We start from the raw sequence: 16,179 nt of genomic DNA, 5'->3' as shown, positions 1-16,179 counted from the left end.
AAGAATGTCCTTGACAAAGCAGTGAAAATTTATGAAATTTCAGCTCTTGACTACATGTCTTTTAAATATTCTGTACACATTAAGAACTTCTTCTGCTTACCAAAGTACAATAGTTGTCTCTAGGAAAAGCCATTGCTTGAGTTGTGGGCTGAGTAACACTTTTACTTAAAAGAATGTCTACAAACTATCATTTTATCAAAAATGAATGAAATGGGGGGGCCTGGGTGGCTCAGTCAGTTAAGTGTCTGCCTTCCGCTCAGGACATGATCTCAGGGTCCTGGGTGGAGTTCCGCTTCAGGCTCCCTGCTCAGCGGGGAGTCTGCTTCTCCCTCTGCCTCTGCCCCCCCCACCCCGGTCTGGCTCTCTCTCTCCCAAATAAATAAATAAAATCTTAAAAAAAAATGAAGTGGGTATGTTACTTTAAGGAAAATAATTGTAATTAAGCGCTAATGATAACATTTAAGCTTTCAAATGAAAATTCAAATTTTGTAAAAATTTGTATCTACCACTGTGAGCTTGAAGCTTTCCCAAATTTAAAAGGGACTTTTAGAATGAGATTTGCATTTATTACGTAGATATCAACAAATGTGATATTTTGATATTGCTTAATGAAACGTGTCAACATTTGGAAGATCTGCATAACTCAGTGAACCTATAGTTTTCAAATGATCAATGCATGTTGTTACAAAGCATGCATGTGTAAAAGATCCATTCAAAATATAACATACACCAGTGAATTTTAATGTAACACAGTACAAAAAGTTCATTGATATGGTTTCTGATTCCACATTGCAATAACCATTAATAACTTGTCAAGTTTTGGTGTCATATCAAAAAATAAGATCCACAATTATCTGAAAGGCCATTAAAATATTCTTTCTTTTTCTAACTACACATCTGTGTGAGGCCAGATTTTCTTTATATACTTCAACCAAAGCAAATCATGGCAAAAATAGAATGCAGAATCAGATATGTGGATCCAACTATCTTTAGTTAATCCAAATATCAAAGATATTTGCAAAATGTGTAAAAATGACTCCCTTCTTGCTAGATTTTTCTGTCTTGGAAAATATAATTATTTTTCATTAAAAATATGTTATTTATATTAACATGTAATGAGACTGTCCCTGTTATTTTTAAATTAGTAAGTATTTAAATATTCCCAGACTTCATTTCTAATATGATAAGTATCCATAGACATAAATTGATATAGACATATCTCTTTAGGCTGTAAACTCTTTAGAGTCCTTAATTTATATAGTGTAAAGTATCCTGAGCCCAAAATGTGGGAGAACTGCTACTATCAAGGGTTAATAATTGTTATATAATAAAATAATCTAATGAGTATCAGAAACACAGAAAACAGTCTCACTGTCTCTTGTTGGCATGAATGTATACATAGATAAGAGGACTCTATACATGCATGGATAAATAGATAAATGCTTTCTCCTCACCTCAGACCTTGGGGGCAAGGAACTGAGTTAATCACAAATCTCAGTCTATGATTAATGGTCCCTGTAAAGTTCTGCTCCTGTTTTATTTAAACTCTTCTAATGTGTTTGCTATGTATCCATTTTTGGGTTTGTGTATGTACTTGTAAAACACATATTATGGTTTTATATTGCATATATTTTTAGATTTACATGAATGATACTGTGATATATATAGATATTTATATCTATATAATTTTCTTTCTTTTTTTTCATCTTAGCATTATATTTTAAAGATCCAGCCTTGCTATTGCATTCTAATAAGAAAAGCCAGACAGACAAATCATCTGACTTATGTATATTTTTCTCATCACACGCAGCTAGAGATTTTATGGCGGCATTTGAAAATTTTACCCTTTACCTGAGAAACATGAAAAATCACCTCTAAGCTATAAAATTCATACAACCAAGTACAAAATGACTTTACCATTTGCTCTCAAAGTCCATGCCATTGAACAGCTTTTGTTGATGGTCTATGTGGGCCTTGTGCTTGTTCACACCATCAGGTTTCCTTATAAACATGAGATGGACTGCAGAACTTCATTTTGTCTCCCCAGCTGTATGATCTTAGGCAAATTACTTAACCTCTCTTTCAGTGTCACCTGTAAAGTGGGGTTAATAATAGTACCTGCTTTGGGACGCCTGGGTGGCTCAGTTGGTTGAGCGACTGCCTTCGGCTCGGGTCATGATCCTGGAGTCCTGGGATCGAGTCCCGCATCGGGCTCCCTGCTCGGCGGGGAGTCTGCTTCTCCCTCTGACCCTCCTCCCTCTCATGCTCTCTGTCTCTCATTCTCTAAAAAAAAAAAAAAAAAAAAATAATAGTACCTGCTTTTATGGTGTTGATGTATGAGTTAAATGAATTAATACTTGTAAAGTGTTGAGAATGATACCTGGAACATAGGAAACATTATATAGGTATTTGTGAAGTGAAATGAATGAAAAGAATATGCCATCTGAGAGCATCTAACTTGTTCCTATGAATCATAATCTGCTTTTCCCATTAGAGCATTTCTCCCCTTTATCTTTCTGAGGAAAGTGTTTTGGTAATAAAACATCTCTGAATGGTTATAGATAGAGGTAGGAGGATCTTACTCTGTTATTTTATAGGCATTCAGTTTTCATACCTTGTAAAAATCCCAAGAATGACATCATATCCTTTAAAACTTTTTATAAAAGTTCTAAGTAATGATTAGATTCTCAGAATAAGAATCAGGAGCAGAGATTCATTGATCAAAAAGATTCATGTGTGTTTAGAATAAGAAAATAAAAGGACTGTACATTTCACCTCAAATATAGTAAGTTGCCAAGCTCTTTAGGGACCATAAAGTTATCCTCTCTCTCCCCATCAAGACTTCTATGACCTCATCGTTCTCTCCTGGCCATAGAAAACAGAATTCCCAGCGCCAGGAGCTGTGAAGTCAGAGCAACTACAACAGCCTTCAGGTGCTTTCTATGACCAAGTAATTCCTGGCATGAGACATTACATTTTTCATTGCTTTTATCCTTATCACTGATGATGATGTCATTTTGGAAACACTAACAATATCAGAAAAAGATGAGCATTTTTAATGGGATCTGAAGAAATCTTTCAAATGAAAGACCAGCGATGGGATGAATTTCTTAATTTGAAAAGCAGGCTAAATTTGTTTCAGAGTGTTTTCCATTACAGGCCATTGCTAACTTTTTTTCCAAGAGTGTTGCAATCACTCACTTTTCAGATCGGGTACCCTGGAATAAAGCCAGATTAACTCTGAACTGTGAATTTTACAAACGCTCTTGTTTAACCTATAATCGATTTAAATAGAGCCATTCTACAAAATGCAAACATGGTAATTGGTGCAATTTTATTTTTTTGCGTGAAACAGCATACAAGAATATGCTGGCTTTGACTTTCTGGATCTTTGCACAGCCAGAAGTCTGGCAGAATAATCACTGAAGTTCAAATTAGAGCCCCAGATGGAAACACAAACAGGGGCCACCACTGTGCCTTTTTCATGCTTCGAAGCTCAGTTCTGGACAGAAATGTGTTTCTAGTTAAAATGTAATCATTTCCAATTCCTTCTGATCACTGGATCATATTGGAAAGAAAAAGCCTGAGGACTACAATTGCTTTTAATTACCACTGAATGTTGACTGAAATTTTCATTTCCTTTCCATACAGTAGTATTTTTATAGAACAAACAAGAATAAAATAAAGATATGGCCTCTTTATACTTTAAGTGTATTTTGAGAAAGATCTTTATTAACATTACCCTCTTTGAATTAGAATTTCTTTGTCAGGATTGGATTTTCCCAACTTTCCTTTACTATGGATTGCTGAAAGAGCCAAGTCAGTTTAATATTCTTGAATGGTCAGGTTTAAAATTTAAATGGTTTTTTGTTTTTGTTTTTTTAATTCAACAAGACTCAAGAGAGCTCATATGCTTCTCTGATTAAAGAATTTAAAACTGTAAGATACTTTGGACAAGGTTTTCTTCCAACCCCACCATGCTTCTACCTCCCCACACCATTTTAAGAATGGTGTACACCAAGATTACTGAGAGAGACAAGGTAAAAAACAAATGAATCAAAAAGCCAAAAATATCCTCTCTCACAATAAAGCTTTATGGAATATTCAATATTTGAAATTTTACATTAGTTTTGATCTTCATATATTACTGAAACGCTATAAATAACAACTATTCTTCTTTTTAGCTGGTACCTAAGACATGTATCCTAAAACCCACGTAATAATTTTGGGTGAATAGTGGTACCCAAATTCTGTTTAAAATAGGAATGAATGGCAAATAGAAAGATGTTGCATGGCCTCATGTGATTTGTTCTGCAGTGTTTCAATTCTGAACAACCTACATGGCGAAGTAAATGTACTTTTGATGCCTTTATGATTGTTTCAAGGTTTCTATCACAGATTAAAGAAAAATGTCTTAGGAAATTGATTCTACTGTAGAAATATATGATCTCTAACATGAATCCCGTATTTGGGTTTCCCAAGGAGACACTAGAAATAAAGAGAGGAAATTTATATGTATATCTAGTAAGATTTCATAAAGCAGTATGTTTAATCAATCCACAAAATGTTACTAATAGCATAAGCTGTGGAGTCAGAGATACCTAGGTGGTTCAAATCCGTCTTACTAATTCTGTGACCTTGGGCAAATAACTCAACCTCTCTGTTCTTAAATTTTCTTGCCTGATAAGTGGCTAATTCTAACCCCTCCCTCAAGAGTTCTGGAGAGAACTAAATCAGATAAAATGAAGTGTTTGGCATAATAACAGAAATATAGTTCTGAATAACAATTACAGTTGTTATGCTTAGGTATATGGCAATGCACAAAAAAAGAATAAACTACTGGCCCTGCCTTCGGAAATACTATTTTCTCACTGAGGTTTTGATACGCATATGTGAAAAGTTGTATCTATTGCAAATCAGAATATGATTCAATGAATCTAATAAAAGCTTTAGTACTCTCGAGAGGAAGAAATTGCTCTGGAATGCAGTTGTCTGATAAGGCTTAATGGGAGAGAGAGGATTTGAGCTGGACTGTAAATGAAATGTAAGATTCAGATACTGAGAAAGGAGGTGTGGTTTATTCCAAATATGACCAATGGAGGGAAAATGGTCATTTACATGAGATTTTGTGGAATATCTCTAGACCAGTGAATATGTGCATTTGGCTAGAGTGGAAGGTCATTCTTGTCAGAGAGAATGTTGAGGAGATGTGGAAAGTAGATTATGGATGTCTTTAAAGGCCCTGGAGTTTTTTGAGTAGGGGAATGGGATGATAACAGTTGAGGAAGATGTATTTGGTTGCTTCTTGTTAGATAAGATGAAGGAAGGAATCAGATGGAGGAAGGACGATGAATCAAGAGATAATTTATGGACAGAACAGGATGGAGGTTCATGAAATTGGAAAGAGAAGATCATGATAATACGAAATTAGATAATGTAGTTTACAACCATCACCTAGTTTAATCCTCTTAACAACCCTAAAGAATACAGCCAGACAGTGAAAATTATACAAGTTGAAGTTTGGTTTTCTGATTCTAGAACTCAAGCACTTAACCATTGTGCCATAGTGCCTGCTCCATATGAGAAAATTGGTGCCTAGAAGTTCATACATTATTTCCCTCACAAATACAGTTTCTTTTTAGGTCAAATCCTAGCTTGATCAATACTGTAGAAATAAAGATCGACCAAATGAAAAAAGCAAAGTTGGGAAAGCTTCAGAGTGGACAAAAGGAAAGCTTTCAGGTGTGTCCTGATTGGAGGTTGCTGGCATGGAGAAACTGAAGGCAGACTAACTAGAAGTAGGACATCTTGTGTGATTGGTTAGGGGTCTGTACTTGACTTCCTCTGCTTGGTCCTAAGTTGGAAGTGGGGACAAAAAGCAGGGAAGCTGTCAGTTACTAATCAAGTCCTGGCCATTTTGGGCTGATTGTTACGGAAGTTATTGTTTAGCTTCCTGGATTGTCACTAGAGATAGCAATCTGGCTTCCTGTAAGTCTGATTTAAAGTTGGCTGGCTTCCTAGGTTGTTTACTGTACATAGAGGGGTTGATTTCTGGACAGGTTGCTACAGGTTGTGAGTCAAAGTTCTATTTTTATATATGGTCTATCCATTTTCCATTTGTATATTCAGTCTCTCAGTACCTTTGTAGGGCTTAGTTGCCTTTGAACTCCCTAAGTACTTTCTGATTCTGGTGAAAGAAACATTATTCAAGATTAAATGCTAGAAATCTAATTGAAAATTTATTTGGGAGTACAAAATTAAAATTGAGTATCTGAGGCTTATAGGCATACAGTATTTTATCACAGAGCCGACAATGTGCCTAATCTACATGTGCCTGGTTGTATATTTCAACTCAGCTTCATGCCCACCCTCTTTCTAAATTCTCCCTTCCATTTAGAGGAGGATCCTGGGAACTACATTTGCCAGAATCCCTAGCCAGCAGGTTTTAGGTAGGGTTCTCCAGTGAGAGGTTTTTCCTTGAAATACAAAAGGGAAAAAAAAAAATTCTATCATTCCTCAGTGGCAGCCATGGGCAGGCAGATAAAGATTGGGAGATGGTCACTGTGAAGTTCTGCCAGTAGCTTCCACACATCCTCCTTTCTGAGAAACACTCACTTTGGTGAAGCAGCTAAGGTCAATGGAGGTGGCTTTTCCAATATCCTTGTACTTCTACATTTCCTGAATATTTGCAGGGGCTTCCCTGACATTTGCTCTCCTAGCCCTTCAGATGGTTTGGTAAGTCTTTAATTCCCAGGGTTAAACCCCATTTTGTTCAAAATACCTACAGTGATTTTTGTTCTTCTGACTGACCCTGAGGAATGATCAGGTGTTCTGCCAAAAATAGGGGAGTACACATTCTCTGAAAATGTTCTGGATGAAACTGGAAACTATTGTTAAATAGTAAAGACAAGATAGAGGCACGGCATGAATATAGAAGCAGAGAGAGCATCTAAGATGCTACACTGCTGACTTTGAAGATATAGGAAAGGGACTGGAACCGAAGAAACCTGGAGAAGGCAATATATTTAAGAGAGATCAATGAAGTCCCTCATGTGAGTAAGAAATTAATTCAGCTGTTTTGGAATAAGAGCTGTTCTTCTTAGAAGAAATTAATTCAGCTGTTCTGTAATAAGAGCTGTTCTTCTTGGCCACTGTATAGCAGAAATACATTGACTTTAGGAATGATACTGTCCATTTGAGAACTGAAACACAGCTACTTTGAACTGGAGAGCCATGGGCTGAGGGATGAGATCCAATACCACTATGTACATAATGGGAAGCCCAGAACTGAAGCACTTCCATACTGGATGGTAAGTGGACAATGGCACAAGGTCACATTGGTCAGCAAAACGAAAACCATGGCTTATTCAAAAGAATCATCCAAGATGGGAATATCATCTTTATGCCAAATTCTACATAACATAGTGTCTGAACCTGAATCACACTTGTCCAACTTGCAGTGATTTCTTAAGCTTGGTGCAAGGAGTGATGGACTTTCAGGAACTTTTGGCCAAGATGCCTACAAAACTAAATTATGCAGTCACAAGACTTAGTCAACTGGAAAATTGTCATTGTAAGATCTGCCAGTTTAGTAGACTTTTCTGTAGAGACCAAGTCTCCTGGGTTGATGATGATCACTGCAGGAACCGAACATGCCAAATGGTGCTGTGGAGTGTCAAAGGACGTCCTATCCCCCTCTCAGTTGCTCCCCAGACACCCTCCCCATGCACATTGCCAGCAGTGCTGTAAAGTCTGCTGACCAAAATGTGTCTATGCAGAAAAAGTCCTTGCAGAAGGCCAGTGGATTTTAACTAAGAGCTGCAGGGAATGCTGAAGTGGAGTTTTAGTAAAAATTACAGAATCATGCCCTCCTTTAACTGCTCAGAAAAGGATCACATGCAGTAGAGGTTATAACTTTTGTGCAGACAGCGCTAAATGTGGTGAAAACTTACAGGGCAAAAACTAGAATACAAAAGCTACTTGTGAATGCAAGAACGGTTATATCTGTGTCCAGAGAGACTCTGCCTGCCATAAGAATATTGATGAGTGTGCAGCTAAAATGCATTACTGTCATGCCAATACTCTGTGTGTCATCTTGCCTGGGTTACATCACTGTGACTATGTCCCAGGATACATTCATATGGATGACTTCTCCTGTACAAAATAGGATGAATGTGGCCACAGGCAGCACACCTGTGATGAGCATGCCATCTGTACCAACACTGTCCAGAGACACAGCTGCACCTACAACCTGGGCTAGGTGGGGAATGGGACTGTCTGTAGAGTATTCTGCCAAGAGGGCAGCAGATACAGGATATCGTGGCTCCTAACAAATGCGTTTGTCCTCTGATTCAAAGGAAGCCACTGCGAGAAAGATATTGTTGAATGCACAGGGGGAGCCGTTGAGTGCCACAACCATTCCTGCTGGGTTAACCTGCCAGGGTGGTGCCACTGTGAGTGCAGAAGCAGTTTTTAGGATGATGGAGTCCCTATTGACAGTGATGAATGTGCCTTAAGAACTCATACCTTTGAAGTGATTCTGCCTCCATCAACCTGCCAAGGGGATTCCACTGCCTCTGTCTTTCTAGGCCCTCCAGCTCTGGTGACTGCCCCCATGGAGAACTGCAGTGTAATAGGCAGGTGTGGACCTTGAAAGAAAACAGGTGTTCTGTCTGTTCCTGCAAGGACCAGAAGATTTTCTGCCAATAGACAGCTTGTGATTGCTGGAATCCAAATGTTGACCTTTTCTGTTGCCCAAAGTGTGAACCAGGGTCATAAATCAATATTTAGATCAAAATGGACACAAGCTCTATCAAAGTGGAGACAATTGGACTCACAGCTGCCAGCAGTGCCAGTGTCCGGAAGGAAAGGTAGATTACTGGTCACTTGTTCCAGTTTGAGCTGTGAGTACACAGCCATTTTGGAAAGGCATTATTGTTCCCACTGTGTCAGTGACCCCTGCCTAGCTGATAACATTGCCTATGACATCAGAAAATCTTGCCTGGAAAGCTGTGGCATTTCAAGGCTTAGCAGCTCAATATGAACATGGCTGGATCTCCTTGTACAACCCGCAAATGCAAGGATGGAAACGTCTGCTGTTCTGTGGATTTAGAGTATTTTCATAATAATTGAAGTATTTAAAATGGATTCATCATCACGGGAGAAAATTGGACAAAATGACCATCCAATATAATGAAGAACAGGAGTTGGTGTTTTCTACCACAGACAGTTATCAAAGTCTGCATCTGAGAAGGTGTTTGGGGAATGCATTTTGGACCTACAGCTTTGTTCATTCATGCTACGTAGTCTAGACGACCTACAGTGCAGTGCATTCAAGTCTTTGGTTGTTAGAAGTTTCCCATGTTGTAAGTCATATTTCCCTTATCAGATCATTTGCAAATACATTTAAATGATCTCATGGTAAATGTTGATGTTATTTTTGGTTTATTTTGTGTACTAACATAATAGAGACTCAAGATCCTTTTATTTATTTTTTCTGGACTTTTGGATCAAATTCTACAAATAAAGCTGCCTATTGTGCTTTTTGTCACCCCAAACAGACAAAAAAAACCCCAAAACAGTAAAAACAATTGCTAGAAAAAGAGTAAATGTTTTGGTTCTCATATATTAGACTTAACTTCTTTTTTTTTTTTTTAAGATTTATTTATTTGAGAGAGAGCGAGAGAGAGAGAGAGATAGCGGTGGGGAGGGGCAGAGAGAGAATCCGAGAATCTCAAGCAGACTCCCCAAGCAGGAGCCTGACGTGGGGCTTGATCCCACAACCCTGAGATCATGACCTGCACCAAAGTCAAGAGTCAGACACTTAACCGACTGAGCCACCTAGGCGCCCCTAGACTTAACTTCTTAATATGAGTATCATTTCTTATTTTTCTTTATCTTCCCGGTGTTTGGCACAAAGCTTTTCACAAATCAATCATTCAATAATATCTGTTAGATCAAGCTGAATTAACTATACAGATGAAAAAGAAACAGGAATTTTGAAACAGACCAAGTCAGAAAAGCAGTTGATGAAAAAATGAAAGTAAATATAAAAAAGAAAATAATAAAATCGTAAGTGACAGTGAAAATACATATCCTACTAAGGCCTCCTCTACAAAGAGGAAATTTAAGATCAAAACATTAATTTGGATCAGTCTTTGAATTATCCTATGGCTTATTTCTGGTTCTATTTTACTTTTTAATGCCTTTCCTCACATTCCCTCATTTCTATTGCTGTTAACTCCTTCCAAACTAATCTCAAATCTCTTCACTTTCTGCCATCTCTGTTGTTACTAGCCTAACCCAAGCAATGCTTACATCACTGGGACTTCTGCAGTAATCTTTCAACTGAGATTTCTGCTTCCATTCCAGTGCCCCCAGTTCATTCTCTAAACCTGCCCTGTCCAGGACAGTAGCCACCAGCCACGTGTGGCTACTAAGCACTGGAAATGCTGCAGGTTTGAACTGAGATGTGCTGTAAGTTTAAAATACAAGGGAAAAAATATACACACTGAATTTCAAAGACCTAGTATGGAAAAAAATGTCAGATGTCAATAAAATTTTACATTGATATGATAATGATTTATCATTAATGGTTTGGATATGTTCGGTTAAATAAAATCTATCAGTAAAAATTATATGATAGATTTTGTTTACTCTTAAAAATGTGACTAACAGAAAGTTTAAATGTCCTGTGTGGCTTGCAGTGTATTTCTATTGGACAGCCCTGCTCTAGACTGTAATCAGTGATCTTTTCAAAACAAAAATGTGTTCATGTCATTACCTCACTTTAAACCTTGCACATAGGACAAAAACCAAGATTTTAATGTTGCCTTCAAGCACCTGACTAATCTGGCCCCTGCCTACCTCTCCAGCCCCACATCATCCTCCTCAACCCTGATAGCTTCATCCTTCTTGCAGTTACACTCTTCTCTTCTTAGCTGCATTCCTCTCACATGTCATTTCCTACCTGAAATGCTTTTCTCACTCTTCATGTGTCCAGTTCCTACTCATCCTTTAGGTCTCAGCTGAAATGTTACTATGTTACTACACGAGGGAGGCATTACTTGACAGCTTGTAATTAATCTTAGCATGAGCTGTCATAACAAAATGAGACCGGTGGCTGGGTGGTTTAAACAACAGAAATGTGTTTTCCCACAGTTCTGTAGGCTGGAAGTCTGAGATCAGAGTGCTAGCATGGTTAGGTTCTAGTGAAGCCTCTCTTCCAGGCCAGAGGTGGCCACCTTCTTCATGCGTCCTCACATGGCAAGGAAAAAGAGACAGAAACTCTCTGTTATCTCTTCTTATAAGGGCACTATTCCTATCATGAAGGCCTCATCTTATCTTGCAAAGACCCCATCTCCAAATACTATCACATTAGGGGCTAGGGATTCAATATATGAATTTTGTGGGGCAGATGCAGTTCAGTCCAATAGCATTCCCCAACCTATATTAGATCCCCTATTATTTTACCTTATAGCAATATGTCTTGTCCTGTGTAATACTTATCACAATTTGTAATTATGTATTTATTACTTTGACAGGGATAGCATTGCAGAGTTCTTATTCAATAAATGGTTATGTGAACATTTTTCTTGGGCTTATGTACTTTCAGAGATAGAAGGAACCTGAGATGTCATCTAGACGAATGTCTTTGTTTTAGATATGAGGAGACTGATACGGTTTTACCTTTATTTAAAAAGGGGGGGTTCTCTTTCTGTGATTTATATCTTATAGAGTTAGTAATCTTTAGACTGAGAAGCTGTATGATAGTACAATTTATCATACTATGACAAAGTATGATAGATGAGATAAGGAGGTCCTGCACACTTGTATCAGGAATGCACAGGCTTACCTCATATCTTGGGATTATTTAACATGGACTCACTCTGTAATGCTGTGTGTGAGAGAGAGTAGGAGAGGATAAGCCTTTAAATTTCAAAGAAGCCTGATCTATTTTTGCTAGTTCCAAGTAATGCAAGTTTTTTTTTACAAATAATTCAAATTATATGAGAAGAGTGAAGTCAGTTGTAGTTGTTATCTCTCAGCTTTGTCTGTCTGATGAAGTCTTCATTTAGCCTTGATTTTTGAAAGATATTTTCCCTGGGTATAGAATTCTAGGTTGATAGTACTTGAAAGATATTTCCAATTGTTTTTTGTCTTTCTTGTCTTTGCTCCTCAGTATGTAATGTGTCTACTTTTCACTGGCTACTTTTAAGATTGTCTCTTTATTGCTGGTTGTCAAATACTTGATTACAATGTGACTTTCATGGTTTTCTTTATATTTATTCTGCTTTGGGTTTGTTGAGATTCTTGGATCTTTGGGTTAATAATTTTTATCAAATTGAAAAATGCTTAGCCATTCTTTATTCAATATTTTTCTGTCCTTCTATCTTCTATCCTCTGACTATCTAATTACATACACATTAAACTACTTTATACTGTCCCACAGGTAATTTTTTTCAATCTTTTTTTGGTCTCAGTGCTTAAGTTTGCGTAGTTTCCTTTGCTATATCTTGAAGTCAATTAATTTTTTTTTCTTTAGTAGTGTCTAAGCTATTGCTAAACCTCTCCAGTGTAGTTTTACATCTCAGATCATGTGCTTTTTTTTTTTTTTTTAATCTCTAGGAGTACTATATAGGCTTTTCTTATATCTTTGGCTTTTCTCTTTATGATGATTATGTTTTACTCTACCATTTTAAACATATGGGTCATAGTTACACTAGCCATTTTAATATCCTTGTCTGTTGGTTTCATTATCTCTTCCATTTCTGTGTCTGTTTCGCTTGGTTATGGGTCATATTTTCTGCTTCTTTTCATATCTAGTATTTTTTAATTGAGGTATAATTGACATATATTATTTTCAGTTGTACAACATAATAATTTGATATCTATGTACATTGCAAAATTACCACCACAATAGGTCTAGTTAACATCTGTCACCTTACATAGTTACAAAACTTTTTTTTTCTTATGATGATAATTTTTGAAGTCTACTGTCTGAGCAACTTTCAAATATGCAATACAATATTATTAACTATAGATACTATGCTGTACATTACATCTCCATGACTTATTTATTTTGTATTTGGAAGTTCTTACCTTTTGACCCCCTTAACTCATTTCTCCCACCCACCCCCTGTCTTCAGTAGCCACCACTCTATTCTCCATGTCCATGAACTTGTTTTTTTTTTTTTCCAAAATTTCACATGCTTGTGAGATCATATGGTATTTGTCTTTCTCTCTCTGACTTATTTCATTTAGCGTAATAACCTTAAGATCCATCCATGCTGTCATAAATGACAAGATTTCCTTCTTTTTATGGATGAATAGTATTCCATTTATACTACATTTTCTTTTTTCATTCATCCACCAATGGACACTTAGGTTGTTTCCATATCTTGGTTATCGTAGATAATGCTGCAGTGAACATGGGGATGCATATATCTTTTTGAGGTTGCATTTTATTTCATTTTTATTTTATTGCATATTTCTTCAAATAAATATCAAAAATTGGAATTGCTGGATCATATGGTATTTCTATTTTTAATATTTTGAGGAACCTCCCTACTGTTTTCCATAATGGTTGCACCAGTTTACATTCCCACCAGCGGTGTACAAGGGCTCCCTTTTCTGCATATCCTTACCAACATTAGTTATTTCTTATCTTTTTTTTTTTTTTTTTTTTATTTGAGACAGAGAGAATGAGAGAGAGAGAGCACATGAGAGGGGGGAGGGTCAGAGGGAGAAGCAGGCTCCCCGCTGAGCAGGGAGCCCGATGCGGGACTCGATCCAGGGACTCCAGGATCATGACCTGAGCCGAAGGCAGTCGCCCAACCAACTGAGCCACCCAGGCGCCCTCTTATCTTTTTGATGATAGCTATCCTAATATGTGTGAGGTGATATCTCATTGTGGTTTTGATTTGCATTTCACTGATGATTAGTGATGTTGAGCATCTTTTCATGTACCTGTTCGGCATCTGTATATCTTCTTTGGAAAAAATGTCTGTTTAGATCTTCTGCCCAGTTTTTTAAGTGGATTGTTTGTTTTTTGGGTGCTGAGTTGTATGATTCTTTATCATACCTGGTCTTTGTAATTGGATGCTAAACATTGCTAACTTTGCATTATTGGTACTGGGTTTTGTTGTTGTCCTTTAAATAGCATTTGATTTTCTTCTGCATGCCATTAACTTACTTAGAATAAGTAGTTAGAGACTTTCTCTTTCAAGCTTAGCTAGAGTGGATGCAGAGCAGCTTTTGTATAGGGTTATTTTAGTCATTCTACTAAGGCCTTTTGGGGATTCTTCCTAAGGCCCTGTGTATTGCAAGATCTTTTTACTTTGGCTAGTGGGAACACAAACTATTCCCAGCAGAACTATTCCTACACATTATTTTGCCTGTTCTTTTCCTGGTAGCTCTTTCCCTCCCCAGTCTTGGGTAGTTTCTTCAGATACATGCACTGATTATATAGAGCTGAAAGACTCAAAGAGAGCCCTCTGGAAATTTCTGGAAATCTCTCTCAATATATGTGGTTCTCTTCTCTCTGGTGCTCTGCTCCATAAAATCTAGTCATCTTGGTCACCTTAAACTCCAATCTCTATGCTTTCAACACAGTGAGACTACCATACTGCATTTGGTCTCTTTTTGTTCTATGTCTGGAAACTCTCTCTGGGCAGTAATACAGTGCAGTCCTAGAGCTCATCTTGTTTGTGTCCCTTTCCCTGGGGAATTATATTCCTGTGGTGTCTGTCGTCCAATGTCTGAAAACTGTTTTTTCCCCATATATTTTATATTTGTTTAAAGTGAAGGATAAATCAGTTCCTTGTTACTCCATTTTGGCCAGGACTCAAAGTCCCCATTTATTTGTCTTCTATAAGAAAGCACTATGTCTTTTGTACCTCATAGACTCAAAGAATTTTAGAGCTCAATGGACTCCTAGAGGACATATAATCTAAGTCATTATAGGTATCTGGTAAATGATACTCAGACATGAAGAAAAACACACAAACATATGACTTTATGCTGTATAGGAAGACATTTTATTCCAGCTGTTGAAATAACAGCAGTCATACCACAATTGCCAAAATAGAATTATCAGTAAGAGTAGAGTAATAATGTTCTGGGCATTGTCAACAGTTAAATCATCTTTGGGAGGTGCCTATATAATCACCCTTAATGAGTCCAAAGATGAAAAAAAATCACAATTTAATTGTGTTGGCTGCTAATTTCCATTGCTGTCGAATGTTTGGACTGTAGGACTCCTTTTCCTTTCCAGGAACCATTTCAGTAATTGGTTGACTCCAGCCTCTAATTGCCTTCTTGTTACTTTTTCCCTGGGCAGAGACACTGGTGATATTTTACTAATGCTTATCTACCTGCTATCTACTTAAAAACAACTTTAATTTGGTTTAAAATGTACCTGAATCTAAAATTTCTTTACAGCCCATCCTCCTTGTTCATTACTCTGCCTCTTTCCAGATGGTACTCTCTTTAACACCAACTTTGTAAAGATTTCCACCCAGTCCACTAAAGTGGAAATGTGAAACTTGAGGCTCCTGTCAAGTGCTACTATTGAAAGGGGGCTTACATTTAGGAAACACTTGCTCTTTCTTTTACTACCATAGAACATACCACAATGCAAAATGGATTTCTCTTGAAATCTCATTTCTAACTGAGTTATAGATCAGAGCCCTGGTTAAATATTTTAGTAATAGTGTGATATTGTGATATAATAAGCAATATAAGTATATCTGGTCTTTGTCCCCAATTTTTGGCCAGAGCCCCATTTTAATTTCCTAAATGATAAGAGCTACAAACGCTAAAGAAGTGTCTTGTTATTCATAACAAGTCCCAATCCTGGCAGGGAGCCACTAAAATCCTTGGAATCTCCTAAGTGATAAGAGTCATAAAGGTGTCTTGATATTCATAACAAACACATTTCAGCCACATCTGAGGTTATGCTACAGAGGTGATTTTTGGAAAACCCCTAGATAATCACAGGATGGGGGCTGGCTGCTAAGGGAACTAACCATGTGATTAGAGGTTTAGAACTTTTGGCTCCACCCTCTGACCTCAGGGGATGTAGAAGGGCTAGAGGTTGAGTTAATCACCAGTGGCTAATTATTTAATTAATCATGCCTACATAATGAAGCCTCTGTAAAAATCTTAATCAAAAGGATT

General features: G+C 37.3%; 1 protein-coding gene and 1 pseudogene across 5 annotated transcripts in view; both read left to right on the top strand.

The window, feature by feature from the left end:
* LMNTD1 (lamin tail domain containing 1) overlaps positions 1-16,179 on the top strand; it is a 480,256-nt gene that overhangs the window by 223,759 nt on the left and 240,318 nt on the right. The gene's annotated exons all lie outside the window — the stretch shown is intronic.
* LOC116649665 lies at positions 5,689-9,175 on the top strand (annotated as a pseudogene).

Source organism: Phoca vitulina, unplaced genomic scaffold (assembly GCF_004348235.1).
Source record: "Phoca vitulina isolate PV1807 unplaced genomic scaffold, GSC_HSeal_1.0 scaffold49, whole genome shotgun sequence".
Lineage (NCBI taxonomy): Eukaryota > Metazoa > Chordata > Mammalia > Carnivora > Phocidae > Phoca > Phoca vitulina.
The sequence above is the reverse complement of the archived record's forward strand: the minus strand, read 5'-3'. Positions and strand labels throughout refer to the sequence as shown.